The following is a 12,500-nucleotide window of genomic DNA, read 5'->3' as shown; positions in this document are numbered from 1 at the left end:
CCCAACACTGCACAGCTTCTAAGATCACTGGACATTGGCCATGTCCAGTGTGGTTTGGCTGTAGGTGCCCAAAAACATTAACTTTAGACCTCTTTTACTTCTTAACTCAAGTAAATTCATTGATAAGTTGAAAAAATTTAATGTAAAATGTAATAGAAAAGAATGTTATGGCAGTATAAAATTACCTACAGCACCTGGTATTCCCAGGTGGTTTCCCATCCAAGTACTAACCATGCCCAACACTGCATAGCTTCCAAGATCAGACGACATTGGCCATGTCCAGTGTGGTTTGGCTGTACGTGCTCAAAAATATTAACTTTAGACCTCTTTTACTTCTTAACTCAAGTAAATTCATTGATAAGTTGAAAAAATTAAATGTAAAATGTAATAGAAAAGAATGTTATGTCAGTATAAAATTACCTACAGCATCTGGTATTCCCAGGTGGTCTCCCATCCAAGCACTAACCAGGCCCAAAACTGCATAGCTTCCAATATCAGATGAGATTGGGCATGTCCAGTGTGGTTTGGCTGTAGGTGCTCAAATACATTAACTTTATACATCTTTTACTTCTTAACTCAAGTAAATTCATTGATAAGTTGTAAACATTAAATGTAAAATGTAATAGAAAAGAATGTTATGGCAGTATAAAATTACCTACAGCACCTGTTATTCCCAGGTGGTCCCCCATTCAAGTACTAACCAGGCCCAACACTGCATAGCTTCCAAGATCAGACGAGATTGGGCATGTCCAGTGTGGTTTGGCTGTAGGTGCTCAAAAACATTAACTTTAGACCTCTTTTACTTCTTAACTCAAGTAAATTCATTGATAAGTTGAAAAAATTAAATGTAAAATGTAATAGAAAAGAATGTTATGGCAGCATAAAAATACCTACCGCACCTGGCATTCCCAGGTGGTCTCCCAACCAAGTACTAACCAGGCCCAACACTGCATAGCTTCCAAGATCAGACGAGATTGGGCATGTCCAGTGTGGTTTGACTGTAGGTGCTCAAAAGCATTAATTTTAGACGTGTATTACTTCGTAACTCAAGTAAATTCATTGATAAGTTGAAAAAATGAAATGTAAAATGTAATAGAAAAGAATGTTATGGCAGTATAAAATTACCTACAGCACCTGGTATTCCCAGGTGGTCTCCCATCCAAGTACTAACCAGGCCCAACACTGCATAGCTTCCAAGATCAGATGAGATTGGGCATGTCCAGTGTGGTTTGACTGTAGGTGCTCAAAAACGTTAACTTTAGACCTCTTTTACTTCTTAACTCAAGTAAATTCATTGATAAGTTGAAAAAATTAAATGTAAAATTTAATAGAATAGAATGTTATGGCAGTATAAAATTACCTACAGCACCTGTTATTCCCAGGTGGTCTCCCATTCAAGTACTAACCAGGCCCAACACTGCATAGCTTCCAAGATCAGACAAGATTGGGCATGTCCACTGTGGTTTGGCTCTAGGTGCTCAAAAACATTAACTTTAGACCTCTTTTACTTCTTAACTCAAGTAAATTTATTGATAAGTTGAAAAAATTAAATGTAAAATGTAATAGAAAAGAATGTTATGTAAGTATAAAATTTCCTACAGCACCTGGTATTCCCAGGTGGTCTCCCATCCAAGTACTAACCAGGCCCAACACTGCATAGCTTCCAAGATCAGATGAGATTGGGCATGTCCAGAGTGGTTTGGCTGTAGGTGCTCAAAAACATTAACTTTAGACCTCTTTTACTTCTTAACTCAAGTAAATTCATTGATAAGTTGAAAAAATTTAATGTAAAATGTAATATAAAAGAATGTTATGGCTGTATAAAATTACCTACAGCACCTGGTATTCCCAGGTGGTCTCCCATCCACGTAATAACCATGCCCAACACTGCACAGCTTCCAAGATCAGACGACATTGGCCATGTCTAGTGTGGTGTGGCTGTAGGTGCTCAAAAACCATAACTTTAGACCTCTTTTACTTCTTAACTCAAGTTAATTCATTGATAAGTTGAAAAAATTAAATGTAAAATGTAATAGAAAAGAATGTTATGGCAGTATAAACTTACCTACAGCACCTGGTATTCCCAGGTGGTTTCCCATCCAAGTACTAACCATGCCCAACACTGCATAGCTTCCAAGATCAGACGACATTGGCCATGTCCAGTGTGGTTTGGTTGTACGTGCTCAAAAATATTAACTTTAGACCTCTTTTACTTCTTAACTCAAGTAAATTCATTGCTAAGTTGAAAAAATGTAATATAAAATGTAATAGAAAAGAATGTTATGGCTGCATAAAATTACCGACAGCACCTGGTATTCCCAGGTGGACTCACATCCAAGTACTAACCACGCCCAACACTGCATAGCTTCCAAGATCAGACGAGATTGGCCATGTCCAGGGTGGTTTGGCTGTAGGTGCTCAAAATCAGTAACTTTAGACCTCTTTTACTTCTTAACTCAAGTAAATTCATTGATAAGTTGAAAAAATTAAATGTAAAATGTAATAGAAAAGAATGTTATGGCAGTATAAAACTACCTACTGCACCTGGATTTCCCAGGTGGTCTCCCATCCAAGTACTGATCAGGCCCAACACTGCATAGCTATCAAGATCAAATGAGATTGGGAATGTCCAGTGTAGATTGGCTGTAGGTGCTCAAAAGCATTAACTTTAGACCTCTATTACTTCTTAACTCAAGTAAATTCATTGATAAGTTGAAAAAATTAAATGTAAAATGTAATAGAAAAGAATGTAATGGCAGCATAAATTTACCTACAGCACCTGGTATTCCCAGGTGGTCTCCCATCCAAGAACTAACCAGACCCAACACTGCATAGCTTCCAAGATCAGACGAGATTGGGCATGTCCAGTGTGGTTTGGCTGTAGGTACTCAAAAGTATTAAATTTAGACCTCTATTAATTCTTAACTCAAGTAAATTCATTGATAAGTTGAAAAAATTAAATGTAAAATGTAATAGAAATGAATGTTATGGCAGTATAAAATTACCTACAGCATCTGGTATTCACAGGTGGTCTCCCATCCAAGTACTAACCAAGCCCAACACTGCATAGCTTCCAAGATCAGACGAGATTGGGCATGTCCAGTGTGGTTTGGCTGTAGGTGCTCAAAAACTTTAACTTTAGACCTCTTTTACTTCTTAACTCAAGTAAATTCATTGATAAGTTTAAAAATGAAATGTAAAATGTAACAGAAAAGAATGTTATGGCAGTATAAAATTACCTACAGCTCCTGGTATTCCCAGGTGGTCTCCCATCCAAGTACTAACCTGGCCCAACACTGCATAGCTTCCAAGATCAGACGAGCTTGGGCATGTCCAGTGTGGTTTGGCTGTAGGTGCTCAAAAACATTAACTTTAGAACTCTTTTACTTCTTAACTCAAGTAAAATCATTGATAAGTTGAAAAAATTTAATGTAAAATGTAATAGAAAAGAATGTTATGGCTGTATAAAATTACCTACTGCACCTGGTATTCCCAGGTGGTCTCCCATCCAAATACTAACCAGACCCAACAATGCTTAGTTTCCAAGATCAGACGAGATTGGGCATGTCCAGTGTGGTTTGGCTGTAGGTGCTCAAAACACTTAACTTTAGACCTCTATTACTGCTTAACTCAAGTAAATTCATTGATAAGTTGTATACATTAAATGTAAAATGTAATAGAAAAGAATGTTATGGCAGTATAAAATTACCTACAGCACCTGTTATTCCCAGGTGGTCTCCCATTCAAGTACTAACCAGGCCCAACACTGCATAGCTTCCAAGATCAGACGAGATTGTGCATGTCCAGTGTGGTTTGGCTGTACGTGCTCAAAAACATTAACTTTAGACCTCTTTTACTTCTTAACTCAAGTAAATTCATTGATAAGTTGAAAAAATGTAATATAAAATGTAATAGAAAAGAATGTTATGGCTGCATAAAATTACCTACAGCACCTGGTATTCCCAGGTGGACTCACATCCAAGAACTAAACAGGCCCAACAATGCATAGCTTCCAAGATCAGACGAGATTGGACATGTCCAGTGTGGTTTTGCTGTAGCTGCTCAAAACCCTTAACTTTAGACCTCTTTTACTTCTTAACTCAAGTAAATTCATTGATAAGTTGAAAAAATTAAATGTAAAATGTAATAGAAAAGAATGTTATGGCTGCATAAAAATACCTACAGCACCTGGTATTCCCAGGTGTTCTCCCAACCTAGTACTAACCAGGCCCAACACTGCATAGCTTCCAAGATCAGACGAGATTGGGCATGTCCAGTGTGGTTTGGCTGTAGGTGCTCAAAAATATTAAATTTAGACTTCTATTACTTCTTAACTCATGTAAATTCATTGATAAGTTGAAAAAATGAAATGTAAAATGTAATAGAAAAGAATGTTTTGGCTGTATAAAATTACCTACAGCACCTGGTATTCCCAGGTGGTCTCCCATCCAAGTACTAACCTGGCCCAACACTGCATAGCTTCCAAGATCAGACGAGCTTGGGCATGTCCAGTGTGGTTTGGCTGTAGGTGCTCAAAAACATTAACTTTAGAACTCTTTTACTTCTTAACTCAAGTAAATTCATTGATAAGTTGAAAAAATTTAATGTAAAATGTAATCGAAAAGAATGTTATGGCTGTATAAAATTACCTACTGCACCTGGTACTCCCAGGTGACCTCCCATCCAAGTACTAACCAGGCCCAACACTGCATAGCTTCCAAGATCAGACGAGATTGTGCATGTCCAGTGTGGTTTGGCTGTAGGCGCTCAAAAACATTAACTTTAGACCTCTTTTACTTCTTAACTCAAGTAAATTCATTGATAAGTTGAAAAAATTAAATGTAAAATGTAATAGAAAAGAATGTTATGGCAGCATAAAAATACCTACAGCACCTGGTATTCCCAGGTGGTCTCCCATCCAAGTACTAACCAGGCCCAACACTGCATAGCTTCCAAGATCAGATGAGATTGGGCATGTCCAGTGTGGTTTGACTGTAGGCGCTCAAAAGCATTAATTTTAGACGTGTATTACTTCGTAACTCAAGTAAATTCATTGATAAGTTGAAAAAATGAAATGTAAAATGTAATAGAAAAGAATGTTATGGCAGTATAAAATGACCTACAGCACCTGGTATTCCCAGGTGGTCTCCCATCCAAGTACTAACCAGGCCCAACACTGCATAGCTTCCAAGATTAGACGAGAGTGGGCATGTCCAGTGTGGTTTGACTGTAGGTGCTCAAAAACATTAACTTTAGACCTCTTTTACTTCTTAACTCAAGTAAATTCATTGATAAGTTGAAAAAATTAAATGTAAAATTTAATAGAATAGAATGTTATGGCAGTATAAAATTACCTACAGCACCTGTTATTCCCAGGTGGTCTCCCATTCAAGTACTAACCAGGCCCAACACTGCATAGCTTCCAAGATCAGACAAGATTGGGCATGTCCAGTGTGGTTTGGCTCTATGTGCTCAAAAACATTAACTTTAGACCTCTTTTACTTCTTAACTCAAGTAAATTTATTGATAAGTTGAAAAAACTAAATGTAAAATGTAATAGAAAAGAATGTTATGTAAGTATAAAATTTCCTACAGCATCTGGTATTCCCAGGTGGTCTCCCATCCAAGTACTAACCAGGCCCAACACTGCATAGCTTCCAAGATCAGATGAGATTGGGCATGTCCAGAGTGGTTTGGCTGTAGGTGCTCAAAAACATTAACTTTAGACCTCTTTTACTTCTTAACTCAAGTAAATTCATTGATAAGTTGAAAAAATTTAATGTAAATGTAATATAAAAGAATGTTATGGCTGTATAAAATTACCTACAGTACCTGGTATTCCCAGGTGGTCTCCCATCCACATAATAACCATGCCCAACACTGCACAGCTTCCAAGATCAGACGACATTGGCCATGTCTAGTGTGGTTTGGCTGTAGGTGCTCAAAAACCATAACTTTAGACCTCTTTTACTTCTTAACTCAAGTAAATTCATTGATAAGTTGAAAAAATTAAATGTAAAATGTAATAGAAAAGAATGTTATGGCAGTATAAAATTACCTAAAGCACCTGGTATTCCCAGGTGGTTTCCCATCCAAGCACTAACCATGCCCAACACTGCATAGCTTCCAAGATCAGATGACATTGGCCATGTCCAGTGTGGTTTGGCTGTACGTGCTCAAATACATTAACATTAGACCTCTTTTACTTCTTAACTCAAGTAAATTCATTGATAAGTTGAAAAAATGTAATATAAAATGTAATAGAAAAGAATGTTATGGCTGCATAAAATTACCTACAGCACCTGGTATTCCCAGGTGGACTCACATCCAAGTACTAACCAGGCCCAACACTGCATAGCTTCCAAGATCAGACGAGATTGGGCATGTCCAGGGTGGTTTGGCTGTAGTTGCTCAGAAACTTTAACTTTAGACCTCTATTACTTCTTAACTCAAGTAAATTCATTGATAAGTTGAAAAAATTCAATGTAAAATGTAATAGAAAAGAATGTAATGGCAGCATAAAATTACCTACAGCACCTGGTATTCCCAGGTGGTCTCCCATCCAAGAACTAAACAGGCCCAACAATGCATAGCTTCCAAGATCAGACGAGATTGGACATGTCCAGTGTGGTTTGGCTGTACGTGCTCAAAAATATTAACTTTAGACCTCTTTTACTTCTTAACTCAAGTAAATTCATTGATAAGTTGAAAAAATTAAATGTAAAATGTAATAGAAAAGAATGTTATGTCAGTATAAAATTACCTACAGCATCTGGTATTCCCAGGTGGTCTCCCATCCAAGCACTAACCAGGCCCAAAACTGCATAGCTTCCAATATCAGATGAGATTGGGCATGTCCAGTGTGGTTTGGCTGTAGGTGCTCAAATACATTAACTTTATACATCTTTTACTTCTTAACTCAAGTAAATTCATTGATAAGTTGTAAACATTAAATGTAAAATGTAATAGAAAAGAATGTTATGGCAGTATAAAATTACCTACAGCACCTGTTATTCCCAGGTGGTCCCCCATTCAAGTACTAACCAGGCCCAACACTGCATAGCTTCCAAGATCAGACGAGATTGGGCATGTCCAGTGTGGTTTGGCTGTAGGTGCTCAAAAACATTAACTTTAGACCTCTTTTACTTCTTAACTCAAGTAAATTCATTGATAAGTTGAAAAAATTAAATGTAAAATGTAATAGAAAAGAATGTTATGGCAGCATAAAAATACCTACCGCACCTGGTATTCCCAGGTGGTCTCCCAACCAAGTACTAACCAGGCCCAACACTGCATAGCTTCCAAGATCAGACGAGATTGGGCATGTCCAGTGTGGTTTGACTGTAGGTGCTCAAAAGCATTAATTTTAGACGTGTATTACTTCGTAACTCAAGTAATTTCATTGATAAGTTGAAAAAATGAAATGTAAAATGTAATAGAAAAGAATGTTATGGCAGTATAAAATTACCTACAGCACCTGGTATTCCCAGGTGGTCTCCCATCCAAGTACTAACCAGGCCCAACACTGCATAGCTTCCAAGATCAGATGAGATTGGGCATGTCCAGTGTGGTTTGACTGTAGGTGCTCAAAAACGTTAACTTTAGACCTCTTTTACTTCTTAACTCAAGTAAATTCATTGATAAGTTGAAAAAATTAAATGTAAAATTTAATAGAATAGAATGTTATGGCAGTATAAAATTACCTACAGCACCTGTTATTCCCAGGTGGTCTCCCATTCAAGTACTAACCAGGCCCAACACTGCATAGCTTCCAAGATCAGACAAGATTGGGCATGTCCACTGTGGTTTGGCTCTAGGTGCTCAAAAACATTAACTTTAGACCTCTTTTACTTCTTAACTCAAGTAAATTTATTGATAAGTTGAAAAAATTAAATGTAAAATGTAATAGAAAAGAATGTTATGTAAGTATAAAATTTCCTACAGCACCTGGTATTCCCAGGTGGTCTCCCATCCAAGTACTAACCAGGCCCAACACTGCATAGCTTCCAAGATCAGATGAGATTGGGCATGTCCAGAGTGGTTTGGCTGTAGGTGCTCAAAAACATTAACTTTAGACCTCTTTTACTTCTTAACTCAAGTAAATTCATTGATAAGTTGAAAAAATTTAATGTAAAATGTAATATAAAAGAATGTTATGGCTGTATAAAATTACCTACAGCACCTGGTATTCCCAGGTGGTCTCCCATCCACGTAATAACCATGCCCAACACTGCACAGCTTCCAAGATCAGACGACATTGGCCATGTCTAGTGTGGTGTGGCTGTAGGTGCTCAAAAACCATAACTTTAGACCTCTTTTACTTCTTAACTCAAGTTAATTCATTGATAAGTTGAAAAAATTAAATGTAAAATGTAATAGAAAAGAATGTTATGGCAGTATAAACTTACCTACAGCACCTGGTATTCCCAGGTGGTTTCCCATCCAAGTACTAACCATGCCCAACACTGCATAGCTTCCAAGATCAGACGACATTGGCCATGTCCAGTGTGGTTTGGTTGTACGTGCTCAAAAATATTAACTTTAGACCTCTTTTACTTCTTAACTCAAGTAAATTCATTGCTAAGTTGAAAAAATGTAATATAAAATGTAATAGAAAAGAATGTTATGGCTGCATAAAATTACCGACAGCACCTGGTATTCCCAGGTGGACTCACATCCAAGTACTAACCACGCCCAACACTGCATAGCTTCCAAGATCAGACGAGATTGGCCATGTCCAGGGTGGTTTGGCTGTAGGTGCTCAAAATCAGTAACTTTAGACCTCTTTTACTTCTTAACTCAAGTAAATTCATTGATAAGTTGAAAAAATTAAATGTAAAATGTAATAGAAAAGAATGTTATGGCAGTATAAAACTACCTACTGCACCTGGTTTTCCCAGGTGGTCTCCCATCCAAGTACTGATCAGGCCCAACACTGCATAGCTATCAAGATCAAATGAGATTGGGAATGTCCAGTGTAGATTGGCTGTAGGTGCTCAAAAGCATTAACTTTAGACCTCTATTACTTCTTAACTCAAGTAAATTCATTGATAAGTTGAAAAAATTAAATGTAAAATGTAATGGAAAAGAATGTTATGGCAGTATAAAATGACCTACAGCACCTGGTATTACCAGGTGGTCTCCCATTAAAGTACTAACCAGGCACAACACTGCATAGCTTCCAAGATCAGACGAGATTGGGCATGTCCAGTGTGGTTTGGCTGTAGGTGCTCAAAAACATTAACTTTAGACCTCTTTTACTGAACTCAAGTAAATTCAATGATAAGTTGAAAAATGAAATGTAAAATGTAATAGAAAAGAATGTTATGGCAGTATAAAATTACCTACAGCTCCTGGTATTCCCAGATGGTCTCCCATCCAAGTACTAACCAGGCCCAACACTGCATAGCTTCCAAGATCAGACGAGATTGGGCATGTCCAGTGTGGTTTGGCTGTAGGTGCTCAGAAACTTTAACTTTAGACCTCTATTACTTCATAACTCATGTAAATTCATTGATAAGTTGAAAAAATTAAATGTAAAATGTAATAGAAAAGAATGTAATGGCAGCATAAATTTACCTACAGCACCTGGTATTCCCAGGTGGTCTCCCATCCAAGAACTAACCAGACCCAACACTGCATAGCTTCCAAGATCAGACGAGATTGGGCATGTCCAGTGTGGTTTGGCTGTAGGTACTCAAAAGTATTAAATTTAGACCTCTATTAATTCTTAACTCAAGTAAATTCATTGATAAGTTGAAAAAATTAAATGTAAAATGTAATAGAAATGAATGTTATGGCAGTATAAAATTACCTACAGCATCTGGTATTCACAGGTGGTCTCCCATCCAAGTACTAACCAAGCCCAACACTGCATAGCTTCCAAGATCAGACGAGATTGGGCATGTCCAGTGTGGTTTGGCTGTAGGTGCTCAAAAACTTTAACTTTAGACCTCTTTTACTTCTTAACTCAAGTAAATTCATTGATAAGTTTAAAAATGAAATGTAAAATGTAACAGAAAAGAATGTTATGGCAGTATAAAATTACCTACAGCTCCTGGTATTCCCAGGTGGTCTCCCATCCAAGTACTAACCTGGCCCAACACTGCATAGCTTCCAAGATCAGACGAGCTTGGGCATGTCCAGTGTGGTTTGGCTGTAGGTGCTCAAAAACATTAACTTTAGAACTCTTTTACTTCTTAACTCAAGTAAAATCATTGATAAGTTGAAAAAATTTAATGTAAAATGTAATAGAAAAGAATGTTATGGCTGTATAAAATTACCTACTGCACCTGGTATTCCCAGGTGGTCTCCCATCCAAATACTAACCAGACCCAACAATGCTTAGTTTCCAAGATCAGACGAGATTGGGCATGTCCAGTGTGGTTTGGCTGTAGGTGCTCAAAACACTTAACTTTAGACCTCTATTACTGCTTAACTCAAGTAAATTCATTGATAAGTTGTATACATTAAATGTAAAATGTAATAGAAAAGAATGTTATGGCAGTATAAAATTACCTACAGCACCTGTTATTCCCAGGTGGTCTCCCATTCAAGTACTAACCAGGCCCAACACTGCATAGCTTCCAAGATCAGACGAGATTGTGCATGTCCAGTGTGGTTTGGCTGTACGTGCTCAAAAACATTAACTTTAGACCTCTTTTACTTCTTAACTCAAGTAAATTCATTGATAAGTTGAAAAAATGTAATATAAAATGTAATAGAAAAGAATGTTATGGCTGCATAAAATTACCTACAGCACCTGGTATTCCCAGGTGGACTCACATCCAAGTACTAACCAGGCCCAACACTGCATAGCTTCCAAGATCAGACGAGATTGGGCATGTCCAGGGTGGTTTGGCTGTAGTTGCTCAGAAACTTTAACTTTAGACCTCTATTACTTCTTAACTCAAGTAAATTCATTGATAAGTTGAAAAAATTAAATGTAAAATGTAATAGAAAAGAATGTAATGGCAGCATAAAATTACCTACAGCACCTGGTATTCCCAGGTGGTCTCCCATCCAAGAACTAAACAGGCCCAACAATGCATAGCTTCCAAGATCAGACGAGATTGGACATGTCCAGTGTGGTTTTGCTGTAGCTGCTCAAAACCCTTAACTTTAGACCTCTTTTACTTCTTAACTCAAGTAAATTCATTGATAAGTTGAAAAAATTTAATGTAAAATGTAATCGAAAAGAATGTTATGGCTGTATAAAATTACCTACTGCACCTGGTATTCCCAGGTGACCTCCCATCCAAGTACTAACCAGGCCCAACACTGCATAGCTTCCAAGATCAGACGAGATTGTGCATGTCCAGTGTGGTTTGGCTGTAGGCGCTCAAAAACATTAACTTTAGACCTCTTTTACTTCTTAACTCAAGTAAATTCATTGATAAGTTAAAAAAATTAAATGTAAAATGTAATAGAAAAGAATGTTATGGCAGCATAAAAATACCTACAGCACCTGGTATTCCCAGGTGGTCTCCCATCCAAGTACTAACCAGGCCCAACACTGCATAGCTTCCAAGATCAGATGAGATTGGGCATGTCCAGTGTGGTTTGACTGTAGGCGCTCAAAAGCATTAATTTTAGACGTGTATTACTTCGTAACTCAAGTAAATTCATTGATAAGTTGAAAAAATGAAATGTAAAATGTAATAGAAAAGAATGTTATGGCAGTATAAAATGACCTACAGCACCTGGTATTCCCAGGTGGTCTCCCATCCAAGTACTAACCAGGCCCAACACTGCATAGCTTCCAAGATTAGACGAGAGTGGGCATGTCCAGTGTGGTTTGACTGTAGGTGCTCAAAAACATTAACTTTAGACCTCTTTTACTTCTTAACTCAAGTAAATTCATTGATAAGTTGAAAAAATTAAATGTAAAATTTAATAGAATAGAATGTTATGGCAGTATAAAATTACCTACAGCACCTGTTATTCCCAGGTGGTCTCCCATTCAAGTACTAACCAGGCCCAACACTGCATAGCTTCCAAGATCAGACAAGATTGGGCATGTCCAGTGTGGTTTGGCTCTATGTGCTCAAAAACATTAACTTTAGACCTCTTTTACTTCTTAACTCAAGTAAATTTATTGATAAGTTGAAAAAACTAAATGTAAAATGTAATAGAAAAGAATGTTATGTAAGTATAAAATTTCCTACAGCATCTGGTATTCCCAGGTGGTCTCCCATCCAAGTACTAACCAGGCCCAACACTGCATAGCTTCCAAGATCAGATGAGATTGGGCATGTCCAGAGTGGTTTGGCTGTAGGTGCTCAAAAACCTTAACTTTAGACCTCTTTTACTTCTTAACTCAAGTAAATTCATTGATAAGTTGAAAAAATTTAATGTAAATGTAATATAAAAGAATGTTATGGCTGTATAAAATTACCTACAGTACCTGGTATTCCCAGGTGGTCTCCCATCCACATAATAACCATGCCCAACACTGCACAGCTTCCAAGATCAGACGACATTGGCCATGTCTAGTGTGG

General features: G+C 37.4%; 2 non-coding genes and 43 pseudogenes across 2 annotated transcripts; all 45 read right to left on the bottom strand.

Moving 5' to 3' along the window:
* Positions 1-182: 182 nt before the first annotated feature.
* Positions 183-301, bottom strand: LOC148458540 (5S ribosomal RNA; annotated as a pseudogene).
* Positions 302-417: 116 nt separating this feature from the next.
* Positions 418-536, bottom strand: LOC148458539 (5S ribosomal RNA; annotated as a pseudogene).
* A 116-nt stretch (positions 537-652) lies between these two features.
* LOC148458538 (5S ribosomal RNA) lies at positions 653-771 on the bottom strand (annotated as a pseudogene).
* A 116-nt stretch (positions 772-887) lies between these two features.
* On the bottom strand, positions 888-1,006 carry LOC148458537 (5S ribosomal RNA; annotated as a pseudogene).
* A 116-nt stretch (positions 1,007-1,122) lies between these two features.
* On the bottom strand, positions 1,123-1,241 carry LOC148458536 (5S ribosomal RNA). The gene has a single exon (XR_015873383.1). It is a non-coding gene; the product is annotated as a 5S ribosomal RNA (ribosomal RNA).
* Positions 1,242-1,357: 116 nt separating this feature from the next.
* On the bottom strand, positions 1,358-1,476 carry LOC148458535 (5S ribosomal RNA; annotated as a pseudogene).
* Positions 1,477-1,592: 116 nt separating this feature from the next.
* Positions 1,593-1,711, bottom strand: LOC148458534 (5S ribosomal RNA; annotated as a pseudogene).
* Positions 1,712-2,297: 586 nt separating this feature from the next.
* On the bottom strand, positions 2,298-2,416 carry LOC148458533 (5S ribosomal RNA; annotated as a pseudogene).
* Positions 2,417-2,532: 116 nt separating this feature from the next.
* Positions 2,533-2,651, bottom strand: LOC148458532 (5S ribosomal RNA; annotated as a pseudogene).
* A 116-nt stretch (positions 2,652-2,767) lies between these two features.
* LOC148458531 (5S ribosomal RNA) lies at positions 2,768-2,886 on the bottom strand (annotated as a pseudogene).
* Positions 2,887-3,002: 116 nt separating this feature from the next.
* LOC148458530 (5S ribosomal RNA) lies at positions 3,003-3,121 on the bottom strand (annotated as a pseudogene).
* A 115-nt stretch (positions 3,122-3,236) lies between these two features.
* On the bottom strand, positions 3,237-3,355 carry LOC148458529 (5S ribosomal RNA; annotated as a pseudogene).
* Positions 3,356-3,471: 116 nt separating this feature from the next.
* LOC148458528 (5S ribosomal RNA) lies at positions 3,472-3,590 on the bottom strand (annotated as a pseudogene).
* Positions 3,591-3,706: 116 nt separating this feature from the next.
* On the bottom strand, positions 3,707-3,825 carry LOC148458527 (5S ribosomal RNA; annotated as a pseudogene).
* Positions 3,826-4,176: 351 nt separating this feature from the next.
* Positions 4,177-4,295, bottom strand: LOC148458526 (5S ribosomal RNA; annotated as a pseudogene).
* A 116-nt stretch (positions 4,296-4,411) lies between these two features.
* On the bottom strand, positions 4,412-4,530 carry LOC148458525 (5S ribosomal RNA; annotated as a pseudogene).
* A 116-nt stretch (positions 4,531-4,646) lies between these two features.
* Positions 4,647-4,765, bottom strand: LOC148458524 (5S ribosomal RNA; annotated as a pseudogene).
* A 116-nt stretch (positions 4,766-4,881) lies between these two features.
* Positions 4,882-5,000, bottom strand: LOC148458523 (5S ribosomal RNA; annotated as a pseudogene).
* A 116-nt stretch (positions 5,001-5,116) lies between these two features.
* Positions 5,117-5,235, bottom strand: LOC148458522 (5S ribosomal RNA; annotated as a pseudogene).
* Positions 5,236-5,351: 116 nt separating this feature from the next.
* On the bottom strand, positions 5,352-5,470 carry LOC148458521 (5S ribosomal RNA; annotated as a pseudogene).
* A 116-nt stretch (positions 5,471-5,586) lies between these two features.
* Positions 5,587-5,705, bottom strand: LOC148458520 (5S ribosomal RNA; annotated as a pseudogene).
* A 585-nt stretch (positions 5,706-6,290) lies between these two features.
* On the bottom strand, positions 6,291-6,409 carry LOC148458519 (5S ribosomal RNA; annotated as a pseudogene).
* A 116-nt stretch (positions 6,410-6,525) lies between these two features.
* LOC148458518 (5S ribosomal RNA) lies at positions 6,526-6,644 on the bottom strand (annotated as a pseudogene).
* Positions 6,645-6,760: 116 nt separating this feature from the next.
* LOC148458517 (5S ribosomal RNA) lies at positions 6,761-6,879 on the bottom strand (annotated as a pseudogene).
* A 116-nt stretch (positions 6,880-6,995) lies between these two features.
* On the bottom strand, positions 6,996-7,114 carry LOC148458516 (5S ribosomal RNA; annotated as a pseudogene).
* Positions 7,115-7,230: 116 nt separating this feature from the next.
* LOC148458515 (5S ribosomal RNA) lies at positions 7,231-7,349 on the bottom strand (annotated as a pseudogene).
* Positions 7,350-7,465: 116 nt separating this feature from the next.
* LOC148458514 (5S ribosomal RNA) lies at positions 7,466-7,584 on the bottom strand. Its single transcript, XR_015873382.1, has one exon. It is a non-coding gene; the product is annotated as a 5S ribosomal RNA (ribosomal RNA).
* Positions 7,585-7,700: 116 nt separating this feature from the next.
* On the bottom strand, positions 7,701-7,819 carry LOC148458513 (5S ribosomal RNA; annotated as a pseudogene).
* Positions 7,820-7,935: 116 nt separating this feature from the next.
* Positions 7,936-8,054, bottom strand: LOC148458512 (5S ribosomal RNA; annotated as a pseudogene).
* Positions 8,055-8,640: 586 nt separating this feature from the next.
* On the bottom strand, positions 8,641-8,759 carry LOC148458511 (5S ribosomal RNA; annotated as a pseudogene).
* Positions 8,760-8,875: 116 nt separating this feature from the next.
* On the bottom strand, positions 8,876-8,994 carry LOC148458510 (5S ribosomal RNA; annotated as a pseudogene).
* Positions 8,995-9,110: 116 nt separating this feature from the next.
* Positions 9,111-9,229, bottom strand: LOC148458509 (5S ribosomal RNA; annotated as a pseudogene).
* Positions 9,230-9,341: 112 nt separating this feature from the next.
* LOC148458508 (5S ribosomal RNA) lies at positions 9,342-9,460 on the bottom strand (annotated as a pseudogene).
* A 116-nt stretch (positions 9,461-9,576) lies between these two features.
* On the bottom strand, positions 9,577-9,695 carry LOC148458507 (5S ribosomal RNA; annotated as a pseudogene).
* A 116-nt stretch (positions 9,696-9,811) lies between these two features.
* On the bottom strand, positions 9,812-9,930 carry LOC148458506 (5S ribosomal RNA; annotated as a pseudogene).
* A 115-nt stretch (positions 9,931-10,045) lies between these two features.
* On the bottom strand, positions 10,046-10,164 carry LOC148458505 (5S ribosomal RNA; annotated as a pseudogene).
* Positions 10,165-10,280: 116 nt separating this feature from the next.
* Positions 10,281-10,399, bottom strand: LOC148458504 (5S ribosomal RNA; annotated as a pseudogene).
* Positions 10,400-10,515: 116 nt separating this feature from the next.
* LOC148458503 (5S ribosomal RNA) lies at positions 10,516-10,634 on the bottom strand (annotated as a pseudogene).
* A 116-nt stretch (positions 10,635-10,750) lies between these two features.
* LOC148458502 (5S ribosomal RNA) lies at positions 10,751-10,869 on the bottom strand (annotated as a pseudogene).
* A 116-nt stretch (positions 10,870-10,985) lies between these two features.
* On the bottom strand, positions 10,986-11,104 carry LOC148458501 (5S ribosomal RNA; annotated as a pseudogene).
* Positions 11,105-11,220: 116 nt separating this feature from the next.
* On the bottom strand, positions 11,221-11,339 carry LOC148458500 (5S ribosomal RNA; annotated as a pseudogene).
* A 116-nt stretch (positions 11,340-11,455) lies between these two features.
* On the bottom strand, positions 11,456-11,574 carry LOC148458499 (5S ribosomal RNA; annotated as a pseudogene).
* Positions 11,575-11,690: 116 nt separating this feature from the next.
* On the bottom strand, positions 11,691-11,809 carry LOC148458498 (5S ribosomal RNA; annotated as a pseudogene).
* Positions 11,810-11,925: 116 nt separating this feature from the next.
* On the bottom strand, positions 11,926-12,044 carry LOC148458497 (5S ribosomal RNA; annotated as a pseudogene).
* A 116-nt stretch (positions 12,045-12,160) lies between these two features.
* LOC148458496 (5S ribosomal RNA) lies at positions 12,161-12,279 on the bottom strand (annotated as a pseudogene).
* Positions 12,280-12,500: the final 221 nt, after the last annotated feature.

Source organism: Taudactylus pleione, unplaced genomic scaffold (genome assembly GCF_031769625.1).
Source record: "Taudactylus pleione unplaced genomic scaffold, aTauple2 ptg000967l, whole genome shotgun sequence".
Lineage (NCBI taxonomy): Eukaryota > Metazoa > Chordata > Amphibia > Anura > Myobatrachidae > Taudactylus > Taudactylus pleione.
Note: the sequence above shows the minus strand (reverse complement) of the source record. Positions and strands in the feature narration are given on the sequence as shown.